The sequence below is a fragment of the Dermacentor albipictus genome, chromosome 1 (assembly GCF_038994185.2).
Source record: "Dermacentor albipictus isolate Rhodes 1998 colony chromosome 1, USDA_Dalb.pri_finalv2, whole genome shotgun sequence".
Classification (NCBI taxonomy): Eukaryota; Metazoa; Arthropoda; class Arachnida; order Ixodida; family Ixodidae; genus Dermacentor; species Dermacentor albipictus.
The window spans coordinates 450,169,221-450,193,802 of NC_091821.1; the positions used below are offsets into that span (position 1 = coordinate 450,169,221).

Below are 24,582 nucleotides of genomic sequence, written 5' to 3' on the forward strand. Positions count from 1 at the left end.
TAAACAACATGAGCTTGGTTTTATTAAAATAGAATGATCCGCGTTTTTTTTTCTTATATGCTCGATGAGCATATTAGCTGGAAAACACTGTAAATAGGTCTCGTTATGTCTCTCTAGCGTAGGTATACTCTTCAATATAACAATCTATCATACTAAACGATGTTATAATAGAGGCGGTACTCTGGAGTTGCTGCAACACGTCAGGTGTTACGTGAGACACAGAAGAAACGCGCGACGGCTGGCCAAGTATTTGGCTGAACGAAACTTTGCCCACTACCGCCGCTATTATTCGAACTCGCGTCGCTGCGCCAATACGTACTTGGGAGTCGAGGACGCGCCTTCCACTGTGCTATCGCGCAACAGTAACAGTCATGTAATGTGCGCATTGTTTTGTTGTCATCCAGGCCCTAAGAGCAGTCGTGTCTACGAATAGAGTTCGTATTCCGCATTAGGCTAGACTAAATGCGTTTAATGCAAAAGCCCGAACGCGCAAGGTTCATGAAATGAGAAATTTCTTGGGGGCTGCGTGCTGTACCATCGGGCGGATGACAACTTTTGCTTTGATAAAAGGCGGTTCTGTATCTATGGAGCAGGCGCATGGTGCGGTGCGAATCGCATAGAACTTGGTTTTGAGGAGATGATGGTACGCTGATGTGCAATTCTTTGTAGTCATGGAGGAGAAAACAGCGTCAACGAGGCAGAGACGTGGCCTACATGACGGTGATCACAATCAGCCAGAACGGGGCGCATACTCCGAATGAGTGATGCGTCAAGAAACCAGCGTTTGGCACAAGGTCACTTGGCAAGGTCACTGCGGCTTCACTAGTATTAAACACTCGAAAAACAAAAAATGCATCATCCGCAAGCGTTGACTGAATCAGTTTTAAAATCACAATAATTGAGCCCTTTATCAAAATAATATCATAAGGCTTAGACCGCACAACTGTGAACCTCAGGTTCGACGTAGCCATATATTTCACCTTGCATGTAATAAGATGAGGCTACCTAAATCTGGGAAGTCTAGGGGATCGCTGCAGTAGGCAGCTCCGTGTATTACAGATTTCATTGAATGCAATACGATACTAAACAGATGGAAACTATTGTGCACGACAAAAGGAGTCATAGGATAACATATGTGAATACCCACTTTTTCTTTTATGCCAAAAATTATTTTTACCTGTATATTTCATTGCTTTGTATTATTGTTTGAATTCATACAATAATTGTTTCAAGGACCCCGACTTCCACCCAGTAACCCTATAACGGCAGGCTTCCTGGCGATTTCGCCGTAATGTGTGAGCGCAGTTATTTGAGGAAAAAGAAAGCACGCAAACAATGTGGCGCTCTCCTATTTGCGAATATGCTGCTGTCGCTGTAATTTCGTTGAGAGCTGAAGGATTCGCGAAGGCCTGTTGTTCTTTTCTTTCTTTTTTTTTTGCACTTGAGTTCATTTTGCCCTTGAACTTGTAACGTTCACTGTAAATGATATTTGTACCTCGCTGTTTTGACTACATGTTCATTTAAATTGCGAGGGGTAACTTCCCCAAACAGCGCAGAGGGTTCATGAGTGATGCCATGAGGGAAGGCTCCACATTACTTTTGACCGTGTGGTACTTCTTATTATCGACGTGCACCTCAATCTAAGTGGACGAGCGTCTTCCCACTTTGGTTCAGTAAAACTGCCACAAGCCCGCCGGGATTCGAACCCGCGCCCTCGTGCTCGGAATCAGAATGTCATTGCCACTAATGATCGAGCCTAACTTCTACGCCTCTGCTTTCATACCTAACTCTGGAGAACCTCCAATTTCTCGAAATATTTAATAACTCTTTGCGGTACGGTGCCTTTGAAAAAAAAAAACTTTAAGAAGCCAGTTATCGTCACAATTCAAACAAATATTAATTGCGTAACACCACATGGATACATACTGGGCGTTATGCAGGTTCGGAAATAAAGTAACCTACATAGGTAGGTTATGTAGCCTCAGCTTCTTTGGCCGTGTTAGCACTAGATCTACGAATCAACACGAGTTCATATTTGTATTTTTTTGTCTGTTGCTTTTTTTCCCTTATCGAATATTGTTTTGTTTGTTTTCTTTTTTCATTGTATCCCCCGACTTCTATGTCGTGTGCATTCTTTCTTGCTTTTTTTTTAGTGGTGCAGTCTTTGGAGTCTAAGGTGCAAAGGCTACATTGCAAACTTCTTTTATTATCATGACAATAACCATCTCATATTTGTATTAGTGCTCGGGGCAGTAGTATGAGCACGCTCTAAGTACATTATTGCTTTAGTTTTGGAGCATCCTCGAATTGCGTGCTCATGGATGAACCTTTGTCACAATTTATTCTTAATTTTTTGCTTTAGGAGCGAACTGTCTGTAACAACGTCAGGCCATAAGGCTGTCCGAAATAATTATTTCAACAGCTTTAACTGTTCAGTAAGGGTGTTTCTTCTAACCTGACTAGGGCCAATAATATTCGACGCAATGCCTGATAATTTCTCCAAAAGTCCTGATAAGCTAGCCTCTCTCGAAAGGGTTCGTGCGTTGAACGTTGCCATGTTCAGTTTCCAGTGGAGGCCTGTCCAGACACAGAGATTCCTAGCACCCTTTGACCCGTCAAAGGTCTGACCTCCGTATTGGTCCGGTGTTCCGCAGCCACTGGCGACCGAAGGCCACGGGTTAATTGCAGACGTCGAGGGCAAGGAAACACTACACCTACTACACCCGACAGCAGTTGCGGGCAAACTGGATAAATTTAAATGCAAGGTACAGTACAATGTGTTTCTGCTATTCACGAAAAATAAATACCATAAAAACTTAGTAAAGGCAAAATAAGGCATCCACTCAATCGCATCAGTTGCAACAAAGGAAGCCCATACGGCTTCCTCTTGAACTGTGAGGCTTTCATTCGAGGAACCCGTATAGGTTTCCTTTGTTGCAATTGCTACGATTGAATGCATGACTCGTTTTCCCTTTACTAAACACTTTTCTCAATCTTGTGGATTTCCGCAGAACTAGTACGTCAAATCATGAATATTTGTCCAACGGACAACCGACTGAGGGCGTGCAAACAAAAAGTTGAATTAAAGAAACCGCAGTCTCAAGACGACACTAGGGAAGCGCCGCCTACCAAGCGGTGCGAGGTTTCAATGATCGGCTGTTTCAGACCATCCTATGCCTTCTTACCGTTTTCGCCATTCGCACCGTAAATATCAGTAGCAATATGTTCAGGTTGCTCAACTATGACCATCAACCTGCGAATTAGGTTAGCTCAGGAAGCATGTTGATTTCAGCCTTTACTCAAGCCAGGATCCCTTGTCTGTGAAAAAGAGTGCGTTGCATTATCAGAGCCGTGGTGTCGATTGGAAATACTGTATGGCACACTTACTGCACCATGCATGACATCTCTGGGTTCCCTCTAATACCTTATACTTATGCACCGTAACTTCACCCCCCTTCTACTCATTATTGCCTCGCCTAATTCAGCAGAGTAGTTGTGGCGGCTTACGCAACTAGACTTTTCTATTCGTTGATTTCTGCAGGAGCCACAGCACAGCACCTCAGGTACTCTCCGACGGCCTCTATTAGGCTGAAATGTACAGTCGATCACAAACACTAGTACAGCCTCCGACAATATCCGCCGAAATTTAGTCTCCCATTCTGAAACCACTTCAACGTCCAACTTTATAATTTATTTATGAACCCGATCTGCATACCTTAGTCAGTACCTGTATACATGGGCAATAGTATCGACGTACGCATGCCGTCCTTCTAGTCCACCAGGCCTCACTCACTAGCAGCTGCATGCGCAAAGATGTTTTGCGCGAAAGCCCGGATAATCAACCCTCAGATCGTTGTTCTGCGAGATCGGACGTGCTTGGTGGATGTAGTGTGCGAGAGGGGAAACGCAGTGCCCAGTCACTTTCATTGGCACCAGCTTTTCTGCAATTCCCGCGGTCGATTTCGAATGAACACTCCCAATTCTTCGCAGGCAGCTTCGCCTAGGGCATGCATCCAACGCGTACAGAAATCATTAAATATATGCGTTCCACACGGAATAGCTGGGTACCGCAGAGTCCGTATGTTGAAAGCACTTTGGTGCCGATGGCGAAATGGACGCTTCGGGCGGAAAGTCGATAAGCGACACACACACACACACACACACACACACACACACACACACACACACACACACACGCGCGCGCGCGCGCACACACACACACACACACACACATACACACACACACACACACACACACACACACACACATACACACACTGACATCTGAACCAGCTCTTTTCTTGCTAGAACCACATGTCTGACAGCCTGTTCAGTGATTGCTTAAACCCACGTTAGCTCACCCGACGCCATACACTCAATCCTGACGCAATCAATACAGGACGAATATCAGCGTGGCTTTCTATTTTATTCCTCTTAACCTAATCGGTTGTTTTTGCTGTGCGTCACATCTGAATAGCTCCCGCAAGAACGACATTGCTTCATGCGGCTGCTGTGATGAAGTTGAGAGAGAGAGAGAGAGAGTGAGAGACGGATGCATAGAAAAGCAGGCAGGTTAACCAGAGGCAGTTCCGGTTGGCTACCCTACACGGGTAGCGAAGGGTGAAGACGGATAACAAGAGAAAGAGAGAGGAAGGGAGAGACCGAGGGAAATAGAGACGAGCGCGAACAAACCGCGTACACTACAGAGCGGTAGGGGGTGGTGTTCTTATAATCTATCGTGAATCCCCGTATAGCACAGGAACCACAATAATACAAGTAAGGCCTTCAGTGCGGATGTACTGTTGGAGTACTGACCTAAAGCTTTGAGTTCTGAGAGTGATGATTGTTCAACTGATCCAGTATTTTGCGCAGTATTTTATATGAGTCCGTCAATGCAACGCCTATAGCCACAGACGGTACAGCATGGTCTGTACACGTCGTGGTAACCCAGGCGGCAGGTGCATCCGTACGTCCGGAGACAACTAATGCAAAAGACACATTGTGATAGCGTTCGAGTCCCACAGATGCAAAGTACATTCACGGGACATCAATCGCAGCCCATCCTCAGCGTCTGTTCGCAAAAGCGGAATCAAGCATCAGTGGGAATGACCACGCCGACGAAGTCTCCCGATCGGCACATGAAAGTGGTCAACGTGTCGATGTTAAGTTGAAATTAAAGGTATGCGCAATGCTAATTGCCCAAGAGTCTAAAAGTAGACGCATTTTCACCTTCTGAAATGGCAGTAGAGCAGCACCCGCTAGCATGCGGTACTACGATAGCAGGGAGATGGAAATAGTTCGCGCACGATAATAATGACTTGCGACACAGACGAGGAGGTTGCACAAAGGCTTGCAATAGCGCGGAGTGTAGTGAGAATGTTTCTGTTCCTTGCGTAAGCGTTTCCGTCTCGTCGCATTCAGTTTCACCGGACCGTATACTGGGGTCACGCGTCAGTTGACGGACTCTTGGTGCAAAGTGTCAGAAAGCACATGCTGTCTGTATGGCTGGCTTTCCCTTCCGCTGATATCGAATTCATTCGACGCTGTCTACTGACTGATGCATTAATAGCGCGACTCCTATGCCTACGGGCGTGTATGCATGTAAGGGCGTGTATGCCAGGCATACACGCCCTTATAGTGACGCTACATGTCGGGAGGATAAGAAGCCGTCCATCGCAAACCATGCTGGGAAAATTAAGTTATCGCGCAAAGTGTTGTCTGCGCTGAATTGAGAAGCGTAGGCTGTCATCCGTATTATCTAGGAAGTGTTACATCGAAGATGGAGAGGCCTCTCTTTGTGAGGCGTTTTATGGGTTCCAGCATTTTTACAGCAACAATGTCATCGTAGCTTATTGAATCCTTCGGAGAAATCCGAAGCCCGACTACCTGTCTTTAGCCGTACGTGCGCTAGTCTTGTGCCTCTTCCTTTTAGTGTCGCTTCCAATCGTTCGCAAATGAAGTGGGATGTTCAATTACTTTTCAAGGCCTCTTTTCTGACTGACAGGGACCAATCCGCCTTCTCACAAAACTTCATTTAAAACGATGGCTTTCTTTCACTCTTCCTTCCACTTCGCGGTTCGTCAACTTCTGGCCGTTTACTGCCAACCTGTGACACTGCATGTCACTAATGGTATCCTTGACTGGTCGCCTCAATCCCCCGAAGCAGAGTGGGGCAGATCCGACGTTCCTCAAGATCAGATGTAGAGGACAAGTGCGCAAGCACAACGTGTGACTCGCTCTCGGAGAACGAAAGGGAAGATGCGAAACCGCGTGACTACTGCTCCTGTTTCTCCAAAGCTCCTGGCCCAGTGGGACGTGCATTAGTTGAGGCACCAGCGTGCACTGGCCTAGGTTGTCTAGGTTATGGTGGACCGTCAACAGCAGCGGGGACGCTGTGTTGTGATGACGTTGCTGTGGTAGCGCTCTCAGTCTCGACGACTGCTCCGACAACACGGCTCGGAGCGCCTCAGAACACTCGAAGATGGAAGAGATCGATCGAAAGAAACAGAAACAGCCGAACGCAAGGCGCGCAACCTCTTCCAACCAGCGGAAGACAATGCCGCTCGCCAGGGCGGTCTACAGTGCTCCTAAACAGCCAGCCGAAGATGCCATGAACGGTATTAAGCGTCGAATGAAACTACCAGCGAGCGCTCCTACATAACGCTTGTTTGGTGACGAAATATGTCCAACGTTTGCGGTTCGATCACCGCAAAGAACATAAGTTGCTTTGTCTATGCTCTTTCTCATTTTGCACAATTTGGTTTCCGGAACTTTTGTCTACTGTTGCTCTACTCTAATAACAGCTCATAGTTATTCCGGCGGTAATGAGTGCTAAAAATGCAATGAAACGATTTGCGTGTGGACGGAAACAATATACTGGCGACTGTCGCATGCCGCAATAGCAGTTTACGCAAACTCCAAGCAAGGTGCCAGAAACTTTCCGACAAGCCAAGCTCTTGGAAGATCGGCATAGGCGGGAAAGTCCCACACGTTGTACACACGTTACGTAAGAATAAAACATTCTTACGGAACATAAATATTGCTTCTCGCGCGCGACTACAAAAGCTGTATCGCATTCACCCGTGTAATTTCGCTGCCAGGTGTTTACACACGTTTCACAAACACTTGTCAAAGACAAAGCTTTGTACGCCGGACCTTATTTGACTGTAGGGGCCGGCCGAATCGTTTCTGCTTATTAACATCGACTGACTAAGTAAAATTACTGTTATCAAGGCACCATTACCGCACCACACTCGTCCTCCCAGTAAAGGCAAAATTGAATTAAACGTCTCACCGCTACGTGTACTTATAGTCGCTGCTTATAAACGACTAGCCACAATAAATGAAGAACCCTTAGCTAAAGAAAAAGTAATCCGTAAAACACGTAAACATAAGAGGCTCATTTCATTGCAAGGTACTAGCATCGAAGCTATCGAAGCACATTGCTATTCAGTCCCGTAGAGCAAACAAAACAAGTTGTGATCTGATAACTTTATTGGGAGTCCGGCAATTGGGAGGCCCGGGCCTAGGCCGCCTAGATGGCCATTGGGACTACGACACTTTTGACCCAATATGGTGCGAGCCACGCCCGCGTTTTCTTATGCGAGAGAACGGGTATCAAAAATGCAGCAGCACCGGTGTAATCACTAAATTGCACAAGCCAACTTTTAACCAATATTAAGAACGCGTTTTTTTTTCCGTTTTTTTCCTGGCGCTCGAATAATGCTGCAGCTGGATTCATACGGATTCACACCCTAACATCACCCGACTGAAATTATACCGCACTCCCCCAAATGTAATTTCGGTATTTTCAGGAGGCAACTGGGATGGTCTTCTATTGTATACCATGTGTTTAAGCGAATAATTTCACAATTTTTCAAGGCTGCCTGTGACAGGTAACGCGATCCTAGTTCATGAGCCTGTCTTCTAGAAGAGGCAGACGTCACTTGCGCAAAACGTTGAAATGCATAATAGACGAATTAACTCAAATTCCCTAATTGAGTTTATAACTAATTACGTTATGGCCCGTATTGCAATTTACAAATTACACCTTTGGAGTTCGCAAGGCAGACCCACTCTGAACGAATTCTCAGGATCACACCAGTTTCGAGATATTAGTTCCTGAACTTCGCGGAGAAATGCTTTGGCGTTCCAGTTACTTTCTTAACAATACATCGTTTTACGCATTCAAGAACAAAAGTAACTGGAACGCCAATGCATTTCAACGCAATATACGAAAATTAATATCTCGAAACTGGTGTCAGTCGGAGAACTTGCTGCATGTGGATCCACCTTGCGAATTCCATGGCTAAAATATGTCAATTTAATATGGATTATAAGGTACTTAGTTAAAAAGTAACTGTAATCAATTTTTTTATTAGTGGATTATGCATTTCAATTTTTTGTGCAAGTAGTGTCGGCTACTTCAAGTGGACGACCTCGTGAACTAGAATTGTGCTATTTGCCACTGGCAACATTTAAGAATTTTCGAAAGCGTTCGCCGAAACAGCCTGTACGCTGCTGCGTGCTGCAAATGCTATAACTTAGAACGCTTGATGAGGCAGGTCGCGAAAAGTAATTCTGCCAGGCCATTCTTATTTATGTCACCACCAAGAAACTCGGTCAGTCACTGCCGACTATATTCACGGGTGCAAATTTTCCACTTTGACGAAGTCATATGGGACTTCCACTAATCCTCTCCCCGATCTCATGCCATCTAACACATTCCGCTCGGCGTGGCGAGGTCTTCAGCCCTACGTTGAGGCTTACAACTGCGGCGGCGGATAATTAATGACTGCGTCTGTCCCCATTTCCGGCGGCAACCGCAGTCTGCGACGTACTTCCGATGCTGTTGATCCGAGCTATAAACCAGTTCACTTAAAGAAAAAAGAACAAAAATACAAAGGAATGATACAAAATACCGTATCGAGGCGAGTAGCACTAACTCTAAGCTGCGTACGTAACCCGCTGGAGGAGAACTGCGACTAGCCCTGTAGACAACGCCGGCGAGTCGCCATGTTGGCAGTTCATCCGAAGTCGATCCCGCAGCGCTACCGGAAGGCCGCCGAACGAGGCCCTGCAACGACCTCCCTTACTTCGCAGTTCCGACGCAGAGAAAAGCAACTGCATTGATTGCTCGCGCGATGGCTTTTACGGTCGCCCAGACGGACAAAATGCATTTACGCCGTTACCCTTGTGTCTGCGGTTTAGCTCTTCTTTCCCGCCTAGAATTACACCATTCTCCTTAGCTCGCTGCCTTTTGCGGTCGATACCCTTCCGGCCTTACCCTCAGGGTCACGATGAAGTGAAAAATAAAGGAAAGAAGTATTTAAAAGAAGTTAGTGACGGTTTCGTTCTGAGCTGCAGTAGTTGGCGCCATAGAATTTCGATTTCGGCTAATCTTTTGGCATTACGCAGTTAGTAATTGGTTCATTAAGAACAATTAGTTCTAATCCAACCTGCGGATTTTACAGATAAGAGTCCTGACCACGTGCCAAGGGATTCAAAGAGAAGTGTTCCAATAAAATTATCCCTATAGGGCAATTTTTACCCGCAGGCCGCGATGGTTTAGTAGTTGTGGGGTTGCACTGCTAAGCAAGCGGTCGCATAGTTTAAAAAATTTTGACCGCCGGAATCGCATTAAAAATGGTATGGAATGCAAACATGTCCATGTCCTTCGATCTCGGTACGTGTTATGTAAGCAAAGGCACTGTGGCCATAATTTTTTGAAGAATGTCGGTAAATTGAGACAAGAAAGTCGAACATTGCCCAGTAAATGTTCCTGCAATGTGGCTGGAAATATAGCTGTTTAGAAGAAATTTCATGCAGAGTTGGTGTTTCTAAACCCTATTATAGGTAGCTTTAGTAGAACGTAAAATGCTTGCGTTAGCGTTAGCAAGCGACACAACCTTAGTGCAATGGCATGTTTTAGAGCACTGCGCAAACTAGTGAATCCGACGCAACGCTAATGCAAACGCAAACAGCTGCCGCGCTACCTAGATGTAAAAGTTCACAAAGTATAAATAAATCTAACGTACATGAAATGTGAATCAAATCTAATGATGTGTCCATACTATGAGTGCAGGACGACCACGGCGCATGGTACTTCGCTTTTCCGCGAATCATGATCGTTTAAAACCCCTAAATGATCTAAGAGTAACGACAACTCCTCTCTCCTCCTCCTATGCGGCGCTCCTCCTCTCGGCTCCTCCCGAGCGCCGACGGTGGCGGCACCTCGTCCGGGTGCAGCTAGCAGACTCTCCCAACGTTCGCCGCTCTGGCGCGCAGTGCACTGCGCGCCTGAAGGATTTGGTTGTCACATTTATGACAGGAGACGTTCATAAATGAGTTACTCCAACAACTGCCGGGATCCACGTTTCACTGCTTTCTCCAAGCTCCTTCCATTGCGATCACTTCGGTTGCGCTGTCAATGGTGGAGGTGGTGTGCGCAAGGGTGCTAACGAAGTGTTTTTTTTTTCTCAAACGGCGCCTTTCGATCAGCTTGCTTTGGTCTTCAGCGCCACCAAGAAAAATTGGAACAACATACGCTTTGTATGTGGATATTTACCTTATACTTCTTTTTTATAGACAGACGTGAGGTCTAGGCTTTATATTAACCGAGGTTGTGTACTACTTCCATAATATGTTCTGTGAAAGGAGCGTTTGCTCGTACTACAAAAAGGCCTGGTAATGCATATGGTCATAATTTCTTGATGCCGCAATTCCGAAGGATTTGCCATTTAAATTGGCTTCCGGTGAAATGATCCGAAGATGAATAAACTAAGACTAGGTCTGTCACAACTTTTTGAAAAATGATACAAGGCACGGAAGAAAATATACACCGTGGCATTTAACCAATTATTTCGAAAATAAGAAATGTTGATATGTCAGCCAGCCGTGTGCGTGGCGATAACAATTTTCTCAGCGTCGAACGCTGAAAATGGTCTGGGTCATAGCACGCCTTTTCGTTAGAGGTTTCTGTTACCTGACCTATGCACGTTAAAAATAATTCAACCAATTTACATTTGCACACATTTGTACCCAGTATAATTTCGACTGTGTTTGCATATCTCAGCATTCTGATTTATTATGCGCGCAGACATGGTGAGCCCAAGATATTGCTGCCGTTACTGTGTCTAGGCACAGTAACTGCCGACTTTGGCAACAACGCCGCCAATAAAAATACATGCACCATTGCGCGCTACACAAAAGCTAGGCCTGCAGCGCGAGTAGCATGAACAGCGGGGCTCAAACGATGCCAACCGTCGTTTTAGACTCGAGTTGTTCGTCAGTGGAGGCACACTCAGAAAAATGAATAAATAAAAAAACGCGTCTAGCAATGCGCGTCACTCCAGCATGCAATACAGGTCACTGACCGGCGGGTCGAACTAACATACATATTTTATTTATTTTATTTATTTATTTATTTACATATTTATTACAAATTACATATTACATATTTATCTATTTACAGGTATCTGCTTCCCTGTCGTGGATAACACAGCTTAACGTGGCCGGCAAGTGCATTCTATTAGACCTATCACACTCTCCCTTCAGATGACTTTGACCACTTTTATGTCAAGAGGGATAAAAGCTGCAGCAGCTCCAAGAAGCAAAGGCCATTCCCTATAAAGAATGATATCACGAGGAAGCTGGCAGTTGCCGCATTTCCTAACATTGCTGCAGACGGCTGGAACGCTAACAGGCCTAATATGCTCAGCCATAATTCCTGACACTATAGATATCATTCATACTGTTACTCGCGCGACTCTATATCGAAGCTGTTATGTCCAACCCTAGCTTGCTTTTTTTAATAAACCGTCGTCCCATTCGTCAAAGATTATCGCCTTGCGTATACTTCATATTTATCTGCCGAGAAAATACGCCAGCGTGAGCAGTAGGTCAGCCCTTCTCACGTGGGTTTGTGCAGCTACAACCGGATTTGTGAGTTGCCAATGAAGAATAACATTTCATTGTCAGGAACTAACTCTCAAGTAGTGTTATTCATTGTTTACATATTGGTTGAGCTTGCATATAACGTCCGCATCACAAGTTATGCAGTTCGATATGAAAATTAATTTTGGTATATTTATTATACCAGACACATTAGAAAAAGAGAACCGATATGTATCAGTAAAACACATCTGAAAATTCGAACTGTTCATAAGGTAAAAAATTTAGTTAAAAAGGATGGGGTGGGGCGCGGATTCCAAGGCATTAGGACAGGTAAATTACAGATTCAAGAGTCTCATACCAAATGCATTTCATTTCAGAGACCCACGCTTTTCAAAGAAGTTGTTTGGTGTGACCAATTGTAATGCCAAACGCAATAAAACAGACGGCTTTCCCTTTTTTGGCGCTCCATTGCGAAACACCATGCGTCTGTGTTCGTGTGCCTTTCCTTCGCCCACTTCAACCATGGCGCCCAGTTGAACAACTCAGGTGAAATCGGACGTTTAAAGATGTCTGTAAGAGCGTGATCATTTGTTATTGTGATTGTAATCCTTAGGTCTTAACATGACGTGTGAGAAAATAGACACCAGTCCATGAAGACGAAAAGTTTCATTGTTCGAATATGTGTATTAGGAATACGTATACATATATAGCTTATTACAAATGTGAGGTCCAACCCGTACACGATTCCTAGAGCATAATCTGTAGAACTCTTCTTCTCGCAGACTACGTTACCAGCCCGCGTTAAAACACACTTAACGGACAAAAAAAACAGGCAATTGATTCGAAAAGCTGGGTAGCGTTTCGTCCCATTCATTATGAACTACTGTCCAAGTGCACCGCCTCGCCTCATCAAAAGTTACAACTTGCCGAATAGCGGCCATCAGCATGGACTGAAATCGCGTTGTTTCCCTCTTTCTTTATGAACAACAATTCGTTTGGCCACATACGGAGACAATTGCTTTGACTATATTTAGAAAGCTTACGATTCGTGGAGTTGAGCTGAGGATGACTGGCGAGTAAAAAGTTACAGTGACGTTTCAATTCGTGAACGCGGGTCACGTGGTCGCGTATGGGTGCTGTAGCGCACACCACGCTATCGACCCTTGGTGCGCCTAGACGCCTACGCTGTGCGCATCACAGATCGTATTCAAGACAGGACTCGCGCGGCGGCGCTATACGCAGCAACCGCCACGGTGGAAGGCCCCGCTCTAAGCAATCGCTTGCTATCTAAATTACCTAGCATGGTGTCAGCGCGCACAAGCAAACGTGAACACTCCACACTCGGTGAGCTTGGAGTCTCGCTGTGAAAACGCTGGCGTGACAAATCGCGGCAAAAGCAGCGAGCGCAAACTGAGCGGTGAGAAGACAGCGCGCAAGATATATGTAAACTGGTAGCCAAGCTTCCGCAGAAGCCCACATGTCAAGGAAAATGGGGCTCGTTGTAAATGTCGCCATCTACGTATCCTGAGGACAACAGCAAGCAAAAAATAACAAATAAAAAGTGACGTCACAACCGCTAACGGCAGTGACGTCTAGATCTGATGGTGCTGGGCGCGAATGTTTGAATTACTTTGGCGTCCGGCATTACGGCCGCTACGACAGCAGTTCTGTTTCTTTTGAGGTGAGGCGAGCTTGCGACTCGCCTCAGCTCGTCCTAATGTGAACGCAATAAGGATGTTATTGACGGCAATTGCTGCAGTAGCTTCCTTAGCAAAGTGAGCGAGTTGGATGGAAATAAATGGCATTGCCAACGAGCTTCCAAATCAACTTCACTTTTATTCGTCTTAAATAATGCAACCAATATGAATGACAAAACAAAACATGTTTCAGTGATGCAAACTACTATGACCCGCACGCAGTCGTAAGGCATAGCAACCTATGCGAATCCTTTTCACAGAATCATTCGTAATTCTTTGCGACATCATGCATTCACATCCAACAATTATGAGACAACATTGCCCCACCACTGACTTTTAAAGAACATTCCACTTATTAATTTTGCTAGCCGTCGGACAATCAGCGCCTGTGTTACGGAGAGTAAACGAACACAGCGCGAGATTTCTTCGCGAAGCGTTCCACATTTATTGTCACGACGAGGCAAGCGTGTCGGATGGCGCATCGTGTACTAGCACGATAACAAAAAACCAGCGCTCACACTTTTCGGCAACGATTGCAGTGCGCTCGGTCACGAAAAATACGAAGTGAAGTGCACACGGCACTTTAAAGAAACGCGCAAGAAAAGAAAAAAAAACTAGGACGAAACCGCCGTGTTCAAGCAATCAACGCCACTCCTCACGACTTAATAGCTGTCTCGCATAGCCTTGCCAAGTCTTGCGCCAGAATCACTGGTTGGTAGGGGTCACCAAAAAAAAAAAGAAGAGCTGATAAATTGTGAAATAGGAAAAAATATTTGTTCTTTTAGAGCAGGAAAAATATCTGAAACGGAAAACTTGCTCATATGCCGGTATTCTGACTAGAAATTTTAGAGCATTTCCTTTTTACATATAGGTTTTCTAGGTTTCCGTGCTGCTACGCTGTCACGGTAGTCTGCAGAGCAGTGCGTAGTACAATTGGGAGATGCGCATGCACGGTGTTCCTAACTTATCACGCAAAACTAAAACGCTCTAATATTGCTGTTTTATTTGTTTGAAATGTTTACTTAGGAAAATTCACAATTTCTCTGTAAGTGAGGTTGAACCCTGGTTAATCCTACCCTACCTACCCAACAGCACCATAAAAAACAGGAAAATATTATTATGAATAAAAGAAATGGGCTTGAATCAACGCTGTGAATCTGTTGCCCAGCGAAGCTCTGGTATCACCTGACAGGATACACCGATGTGACGCAGTCTTGACTGATTAAGCAATGCACTATACGAAATGAATGACAGCAATACAAATAAATTCACTGTAACAAAACTTTACTTATTTGAAAGGATTTGATAACTGCTTTGTGGTCACTGTGGTAAACACTGAGGTTTTCCGTTGGTACTTGGGAGAGATTGTCAGTAGAAGTCGCTAAGCGGGTTCTTCTTTTACACATAAAAGTGCAGTGACGTCACTGCCTGCTTCGTATGCTACAGTAACGTTGCCGCTTCCTGTTAACTGCAGCGTATGCAACCGTAATCTTTACGCAGCTTATGAAACCGTAATCTTCACCGAAAACGCACGCGGCGAACTCTACGTGCTTAGCATTGATTGAATGCGCCTTATCATCTCTCATGTGGTTTTGACATCTGTTTTGCGCTTTTCTTTATTGAAACAAATATTGGGGTGTGTCTTGCACGCGTAATTCCAATGGAGATAGGCACTTCTCACTTCATTTGGTGGAATCGTTTTCTGTTGATAATTTTGTCGGTGGAGATGAAGATATACCGGGATCCCAGTCATATACTGCTTTGCTGTAAAAGTGCTATTATCTCTTCGTCGCATGCTATGCTGCTTGCAACTTCTCTGAAGCAGATTATGTCTTTTTTTCTAATAACCTCACTCTACTTTGACGCTTCGGCATCGTTCTACTGTGTACCTTCAGTGCATCTTTCATTGTTACTATATAGTTCCTAGAGGCCATATCGTGGCACATGAAACGATGAACCGAATGAAGGAACGAAATGCCTGCACTGTGTCTCTGTACTGTTGTAGATTATGTTCAGTTGAGCGAATGCCCACCTTCGTTGCTTGCAGAAGTTCGACTGTAGCGCTCGTTATAGCACTGCGGTATAGTTGTGCTTCAGTGGCAGTGACCGATCGCTTTAAGGGCGGCGACATGTCGCAAGGGCATTGGTCAGCATTTCGCAACTCCTGAAACTCCGGTCATTAAAAACCAGCTCACTGAGTGTTGAGGCAGAAACGAGGGTATACTTTCTTTGCGACAGCGTCATTTTAGGTGAATAATTTAAAAGACTAGAAACGTACCGGAAGTGTTCCGAGCAAGCTGATCACAGATGCTTCAAGCACGTGTATCATGCAAAAGGCCGGGATCCGCAAGCCTGAAATGTAAAACTTGAAGTTCGGATATTGCAACGTGTTCGAATATTGCCGTTCTTTTTAAATCTCAGCCCCAAAACTCAAGTAAAGAATACACCGCGTCCTTTGTCAGCACGCCAACGGGTGGCGCACGCCTTCTCACATAATCAGGGATCCTAAATTATCCGCTGCACCCCGCAGTACTACCTCGAGAAACCTCCACCGTTGATCTCCGTAACTTCTGAGCATGCTTGCGTAGAACTGCTATAGGAGATAGCGATAAGGCACCACGTATCGCGAGCCATTGTGGTTAACCACGCTGCACGAAGCGGCCATGCTTGAATAGCAGTGCGCGCTGAGGCATAAACAACGAGCCAAGCGTGAGATTATTGGCGCCGACGCCTCTCCAAGCAGGTAGAGAAGAAAGAAAGGAAAAACAAGAGTAAGTGTGGCCAGGTAGGCGGGCTAGAGCGCGGCATGCAGGCGACACACGCACGTGGCTTAGCCGCATTGTTTTTCCAGCACTGGTGAACCAAAACATTTCATTCAGAAGTGTTCTGCGAATGGGTTGTCTGTTCCTCCGACGCCTTGCCAGTAGAATGGCGGTATCTCCTTCCATGACTCATCTCGTATGTACCACTTCGGTTACGTCAGCGGGAGAGAAACAACGCTTCAGATTAGCTTAACAGCCAAGCCTTGGTGAGGGAGCCTCATTACAAAAGACGACGCCTCCCGCCTCATTGTTTACTACTCGACAAACGTGGAAACAATTAAAGTTGGCGCTTCATGTTTAGTAGTTATTGTAAGACTATAAATCTTTAAGAAGGTAAGAATATTTTGAAATGTATAGCGTAAGAGATTGTGGAATTAGGTTTATCAGTTAAGCAGCAATTAGACAGAAAGCAAGAACATTAGCTATGGAATCATAGAAGACAGCACAAGTGTTGTGTCATGTCCAGTGGTCCTGTAGCTAGCGCTGTTTTTCGGGAATGTGCTCAAAGCAAGGGACCTGCTCTGATTCCAGAGTGGATATTTTAAGAACACACAGCGCTTACAGGGGAAGCAGCACAGTACATTTGTTTTCTTGTTCTTTGTCGCATAATAGCGCACTTTACTCGTAGAAAATTTTGTGGCTGCGAACAATTAGAAGAGCCTCAATGGAATCGAGTACTTCTACCTAGAGTACATACAGAAATTGAGCGGTGACAAAAAAGCAAGTGCACAGCCCATATTCGTCCAAAGATCTTCTAATACGCTACCATTGTTCGTAAGAACAGATGCAGGCCAATCATGATGTCGGGCTTATTATTAGCGAACGCGGCCAGCCAATAGTAGAAGCCACTTAAGAAATAAATGCTTTGCGAATTGGATCCCCTGGGCCGAATTCAGTAAGCTGCCCTGTTCGTACGCAATTTCGTAGCCAGAAAGTTCTAACGCCAAGGTAAGGATGAAACTGAAGTGGCAGCGCATTTAGCTTACGGCGCCGCATGAAAGTGAATAGGAAGCAAAGCTCGGATAAAACGACAATTATCTTGGCGTTATTAAACGTGAACGAAGAAATACTAAACGTGAAAGAAGAGCACTCACGTAATAACATGATCGCACATCGTGCATCTATAGTTGAGGCTACGGCAAATTAATACACGCCCGTATTCGACATCTTCCTTTACCGGGCGTTTGCTACAGCGCCGACGAGCGCAACCACACTCACCCGTTCCCCAGACAACCGTCAAAAGAAAAACAAAATGGCAGTGGAAACGTCACGCATTCTTTTCACATTTCTGCCAGACGCAGGACTCATGGACACATGGTGACATATTTGGCGCAGAAAGAGACGCTCAGATGGAGCAATTGCCGGCCAGGTCTGCCATGCTAATCCCGCCTGTAGAAAGATCGTCATCACCACCGCCACATTAAAAAGCGACTAAATGTCTTTATCGGTGAGAAAGGGTCAAATGGGCCATTTCGCAGAAAAGCATGCGGCGTCTGCAGGTAGCGAAGCGGCTCCCAGATTCGCACTGGCTGCGACGTCACGTCACGAGTGCGCCTCTCGTGACACCCGCTGGCGCTTGCTGGCTCAAGCGTCGAAGGAGCAGAATAGTTGAGCAGATTGGGTGAAACGGCACGCGAAGTCGCCATGCATGGCCTGAAGGGAGAGGGCATCGCGGCGACGCTACGTCACCCTCGCTCTTGCTCTCGTAAGCCTGTGTTATAGGCGCGTTACCCGCCGTGGTTGCTCAGCGGCTATGGTGTTAGGCTGCTGAGCCCGAGGTCGCGGGATCGAATCCCGGCCATGGCGGCCGCGTTTTGATGGAGGCGAAATGCGAAAACACCCGTGAACTTGGATTTAGGTGCACGTCAAAGATCCCCAGGTGGTCGAAATTTCCGGAGTCCTCCACTAAGGCGTGTCTCATAATCAGAAAGTGGTTTTGGCACGTAAAACCCCATAATTAAATTTTCTTTTATAGGCGCGTTTATTGTCCGCGTAAGATCTCGCCTGCGTTCTAACTGCGCCTCGGCAACGCCAACTCAAAACGCGCCAAACGTCTCAATGCGCTCGCTTGGCCGCGAGGAGTTCATATCTCGAAGGACCGCTCATCGGCGTTCAAATGGATATTGATTCTTTCGCACTCACAACTCATAAGTGCTTAGGTGTCCTCGGGTTTGTCTTATTGTTGGACAGTAATTACGGAAAGTTAAAAAAAAAGAAAGCTGCACAATGTATATACTTCATATGGCCTCGCGGCAAGGCGAGCTGCACGCCTATGCTCATTTGTATGGTATTTACCTGCTGGTACTTTCTTGCAATACAGAGCTGCACGCCTATGCTCATCTGTATTGTAATTACCTGCTGGTATTTTCTTGCAATACAGTTTTCTTGCTACCATGAGATATGATAAAGCGTGTTATTATTTGTAATCAATCCAGTATTTTGTTCTGTTAACTTTCATTTCTTGTTGCTAATATACCGCCTTATTTTATGCTACTGTTGCTTTGAGATGTTAACTATCATAACCGTTCCTGTACAGGAGGTCCTGCTACAGTATTTGACTATGGGACGTCCTTCTGTAGACTAAATACTTGTAATGTGACCCAACTTCCAATAACAAATTGTGATTCCCATACCTATTGTTCACTTCACGCACCCGCCACGGTGGATTCGCGGCTATGGTGTTGCGTTACTAAGAACGAGTTTGCTCGACCGGATCCTGGCCGCGACGGCAGCATTTCGATGGAGGCGAAATGCAAAAAACACCCCTTTCCGGAGCATCGGCGGCACACTAAAGATCTCCAGCTTGCCGAAATTTCCAAAGTGCCTCACTACGTTGTGCCTTATCATTGTATCCAGGTTTTGGCAGGTAAAACCCCAGAATTTAATTTTAAATTTGATCACTTGGCTATACACCACCGTATGCTACAGAATCAGCAAAACCGTGGCCATCGACACTATGTCGCCTCGACTTGGTGCTCCGTTAAATCTATGAGCATTAATATAGAAGGCTCAGGTTAATAGCACCAAAGACGATAGCGAACTTTGACAATTTCACAACTTCACAATTCATTTATTTATTAGTAAAAATACAGTAAATACTTTACAACAATTGTTTTGATAAATAGACAGGTTTTGGTATTCTATCCTTCTTTCACCTTGCGCGAAAATTATAGCCTGAAAAGCGTCGGGAAAAGTAATCATCCGCAGCCCTATGAGCGAAAACAAGCTCAGACTATACAAAAAACAACGATAGAAGCATTCAAAATCTTATCAATGGCAAACTTGAAACTTGTCAGGACGGACACTTCACTTGTATTTGCTACCACCCAGACAGTGCCATGACGAGTATGAAACGTCAGCCTGTTGCCTTTATAGAGAAGCACATCGTGCGAGATATTAAGCATACGTTCACAGCACTGCATTAATGTCGCTGTCTTTCACAGCAGCGTACACCAAAGGCGATTATGCACTAAAACTGCTCAATTCGCTTTGAGATGGCAACTCAGAGCGCACCAAAGGATACATGCACGTTTCATCCTCGATTATCCGCTGTGGCTTCTAGTCAATCAGCCGCGACAGCGCATTCCAACGCTTACGCACATCAGCTCGAGCGGCGCAGATAGACATAATTATGCTCGTAAGACTGCTACTCCACCACCGTATAATTTGTTTCTTCCGTCGTCAGCGGCGACTCCTGTTTAGGTGTTATAACCCGACTTACACTTAATATTCGCGTAAGTACTGAAGTTCTGACCTCTGCCACCATTCCGTACACACCTCTTTTAGCAGCATAATCATTTCTATGCTTAGCCAACGAGAAAAGCCGTCCATCCGTCCGTCCCGTAAGACAATCGCTTTCAAAATAGCGCCCGCAGCAGCGAGCGAGAACGCCATTCGTGCTGCTTTTCGCTTCAACGCCAACGAAGCGGCGAGAACAGCGGCCGCGGAGCTCTCAGAACACACTGAATTCTGCCCCTTTCGCAGATTGCTTTAAAGATGCGGGCCTGCGTGCGTCTCTTCAACGCTAATGCTATCTTCGGCTGGTCGCTTCCATCCCCTGAAGCAGAGTCGGGCAGATCCGGCGTTCCCCGAGCTCAGAGGTAGAGGACGAGCGCGCAAGCCAAACGTGCGACTCGCTCTCGGAGGAGGCAATGGCAGATGCTAAACCACGTGACTACTAACAACGTCCGATGTTTCGCTTATCGAAAGCTCCCGGCGCTGCCGGGAAAACCGGCGGACGCGCCGGCGGGACGAGCGTTCGTCGCAGTGGCCTAGGTTGCCTAGGTTACGGTGGGCCGTCGCCAACAGCAGCGACGCGGCTCTGCGATGACGTTTCAATTTCGACGACTGCTCCGACGACAGGGCTCGGAGCGCCTCAGAGCGCTCGAAGGTGGAGGAGAGCAATCGAGAAGAACCAGCCGAACGCAGGGCGGGCACCCTCTTTCAACCAGCCGAAGACAACGCCGCTCGCGAGAGCGCTCTAGAGCGCTCAGAAACGACCAGTCGAAGATGGCATAAGTAAGCGGCGAGGACACAGCTCGCGAAGCTATCAGCAGTCGGCACTCTGTCCCAGCATCGCAGATCGTTTTCAAGATACGGTCTGCACGACCACCGGATTAGGTTTGGTCACGGTTCATAATTGTTCAACAAAGATGGATAAGGCGCTAAAGAGCGATAATTGATTATAATGATAGCAACGTCAACAGCGCACCTGACGTTGCCATCTACGTCACTTTGCTTGCATCATCAACGAACCTCACGCAACCATCTACACCAGTTTGTGTCGCCGCAGCGCTGTCGTTTGTACTGGCCAGTTCAAGTTTCATAACACTGATAATGAAACCGGGCTACATGGTCATGGGCAATCGACGCTATGCTTACGCATATTTAGACAACTTCCAGAGAGTAGCTTCTGCTTGAATTTTTTCGACTACAGCGCTAGTCTCTTCAACGGCGGCCATCGGAAGCTTGCTGATCTTATGAATAGTGTTAGCTTTGTGAATACACTTCTTTCGTAAGATTTTCTTGAGCCAAAATGTGTTTAGAAGTTCGCTTAGTGCACTGCACTCCAGTCTCTTACGTAGATTTTTTCGTTCGTGCTGGAATAAACTGATAGGTATTCACTAAACAATGGCTGAGATTTCATTCAATATTGACTAACGTGCTAGACGTTATATATAGGTGTGACACGCGTATACGTCGAAAAAGGGTTTCGTAAATTCGCAGCTGCAGGTCGCGTATTTGCGTAAACTTTGTCCTTTTTTTCCCACTAACAGCTACAACTCCGAGGTATCCTACCACCTACAACATGGTTATAGGAAGCAGTCACAGAGCATCCACCTAGCTGTCAAGGTGCACGATAATGCATTTGACTCTGTGCACTAAGCTAGTATACCAACGTAACAATTCGATGGTTCCCGCAGTCTGGAAGGCACGCAGCAATGCCCCACTTTTAATGAGGTGTCTGTCGCAACTGCTGACGTGGCACGTTCATTACGAGTTCGCACAACTGTCTTTACTTTTCATAAGAAGTGCGCCTACGATCGAGTTTTGGTTTTCTTTACTATGACACCATGGATACTCGCAACGCAGTTCTCATAGAACCATGGCACATATGTGAATCGGTGCACTTGTATTGGTTCGTACTTAACTTAATCAGCGGAACCAATTTCACGATGATTGTCGGCGGTAATCCGTTCAGCATTGGTAGTGAATCAACATCGCGACACAACGCATTGCCACCGTCCAAATGACTTACAGATGAGGCGTGTGCTGCAGAGGGGACCTGGGTTCTTTAGCGCGCACCTAAAACACGATACAGCAACGTTTCCACGTCTCTCTTCCGCTGGAATTCGACCACCGCGGGCGGGAATTGAGCTCTCAACCTCATGTTCACCCTTAGAATGCCATAGACATCCCGAGCCATCTCCGGTGGGTTGCGAGCCTAAATTACCGTCCTGAATATAATCTGCGCAGCTACACTTCCAGCCCCTAAACTGTGGACGTACTAAAGGATATGTGTATTTCGCTTGCTATCGGGGTTATTACATCGCGACGCGCTGCCCTAGAGAACACGCTTTTACTTGGTCGACTTACACCCTGTAATTCAATTCGCGATAGCAACTTATCTCATGGTTATGAGGAAGACGTCATTATGATCAATTTCGGAAAGCTGATGAGACAGAGACCTAATATGACACCAAGAATCTGTACAACAGGAATTTTCCTATAAGAACTGCGCCTCTGTAAATCATTTGATAGTGGCATTTTTGTGGGGTTGTTGTTGTTGTTCTTGTTGTTGTTGTTGTTGGCGTTCACGTATAGCGCAGGTCCAAGATGTAGTACTAACAAATGGCCAGTGTATACCCCCTTCCTTCAAAGGATACGCGCGGATGCTTTCCTATTATTGCAAGTGGGACATGTGAGAAGTCTGCACCGTATGTAATCTAGGCAAACTGTGACACGCACACTGCTGTGCAAACGTTCACGCATGCAGATAAAATGCTCCTCCATAGGAAAATGGACGGTTTCTGACTATTTAGTGGGACGTTCAAAGTAACGAGTAGAGTAACAGGTAAAGTTCTAAATCGTCATACCTAAAGGCCACCCACGATGGTAGCTCAGTGGCTATGGTTGCGATGCGGAATACAAGTTCACGGGTTTGGTCCCGGCCAAGCTGGCCGAATTCCTTTGTAAACGGGAGGCCAAAAACGCTCGTGTGAAAATAATGTGGAGCCTATCACTAAAGCGTGCTACATTGGAAGACCTGGCACGTGAAACCTTGAATTAATATACGTAGACTTCAACGCGTTAGGGTTATTTTTGGAGCAATTACATATGCTCCGCGAAGCGTAGTGGAAGTTTCTAGCAATCTGTATGGGAGACGTCTCTTCCTCTTATACCACTACTCTTCCTAAAAAGCATAAAATGCATGCGCTCAGCGATTGGGACCTACGGATTATCGGTGGCGAAGGTAAGTTGTACTAAACAAAAAGATACCTAACATGAATTCTCTTTCAATGGGGCACAAGGAATATCGTATGGTTTCTTAAACAAAAGTGTAGGTTTCGTGGGGCGTGGAACGTAGATGAGGCTAATATTCGTTTCGTCTACAATGATTACTGGGAAGGATAACTTGAGGTATTAAACATAGTTTGCGCAATGTTTACTCGTGGTATTGAAATGCTACATTCCGAGTCAGAAATATTGCCTCAGACCAGGCGACAGGAAATTACGATCGATAACAAGATACGCTCATGCTAACGGAATTCCATACTTTGTTTTCCCCAACATGCTGTTATAGGACAGCTGACTTGTTTATTTGTAGCCGGGCAACGGCATCGTAAAAAAGCGAAATAGGTAGCGAGCGGCCACACAAAATATTTTTTTTTGTTTGCTGATCCCCAAGAAAGACGCACAGAAAGGACTTGAGTGTTTTAACATTAAGTAGACAGCGAAGCACAGTCCAAACTCCGATGATGCTTTCGGAGAGTGTCTTTTACCACGTGACGACTGTGCTGCGGCTGTCCATCAAGGACTAACTTCGCAGTTACAGATTCCAGAGTCATTGTCTAAGACCAGGGCCTATATCCACAAAAAGTTATGTAGAGGCATTTGTGCTGCATTCCTCATCCGCCCCCCTTCCGGCCATCGGATTCTCCGGCATGCCATCTCGCAACAAGCTGTAAACAACCGCCGGCTGGGCACCGTGGCTGTCGCCCACTTCGTAATGCGTTCCACGCAATCGTTACTCGCTTTTTTTTTTTGTCATGGCGAATCGCGCACGATTTGGCCGTTCCGACGCCATGAGGTCTATACGACTGAGTGTCACCCTGACCCGCTTCCCCGTCAAGCGAGACAAGCTCTCCTGTCACAGGCGGTTGTTCGCAGATTAGACGCCGTAGCGGCGCCTGGAATTTGTCCACTTTGTTTTATAATTTACTTACTTTGGTTACTTCTGTCCGGCCGTTTCTATATCATTGGTAGCAACCACACGCAAGTTTGTGTCGGTGTCACTTACAAGGACAGGCTGCACGGCGGCGCCGGCTAGTCGACGGAATTCCTGCACGTGAAAAAAAACAACGGAGTGTGTGCGTGGCACGTATTTTCAATCTCTGTACCTACCTCTCGCTTTGTTTTTAAGCGTTATGTGTTCCCTGCTCTGCTCT

The 24,582-nt window shown here is 45.9% G+C and overlaps 1 protein-coding gene across 3 annotated transcripts in view; it reads right to left on the reverse strand.

Annotated features, from left to right (window-relative positions):
- Positions 1–24,582, reverse strand: part of LOC135911069 (diuretic hormone receptor-like) — a 194,759-nt gene that overhangs the window by 101,792 nt on the left and 68,385 nt on the right. Inside the window, exon 2 of one of the 3 annotated variants that reach the window (XM_065443164.2) lies at positions 24,361–24,476. The exons of the other annotated variants lie outside the window; for them this stretch is intronic. The gene's annotated coding sequence lies outside the window, so the exon portion shown is untranslated. The remainder of the gene's footprint in view (positions 1–24,360; positions 24,477–24,582) is intronic. 3 annotated transcript variants of the gene reach the window in all.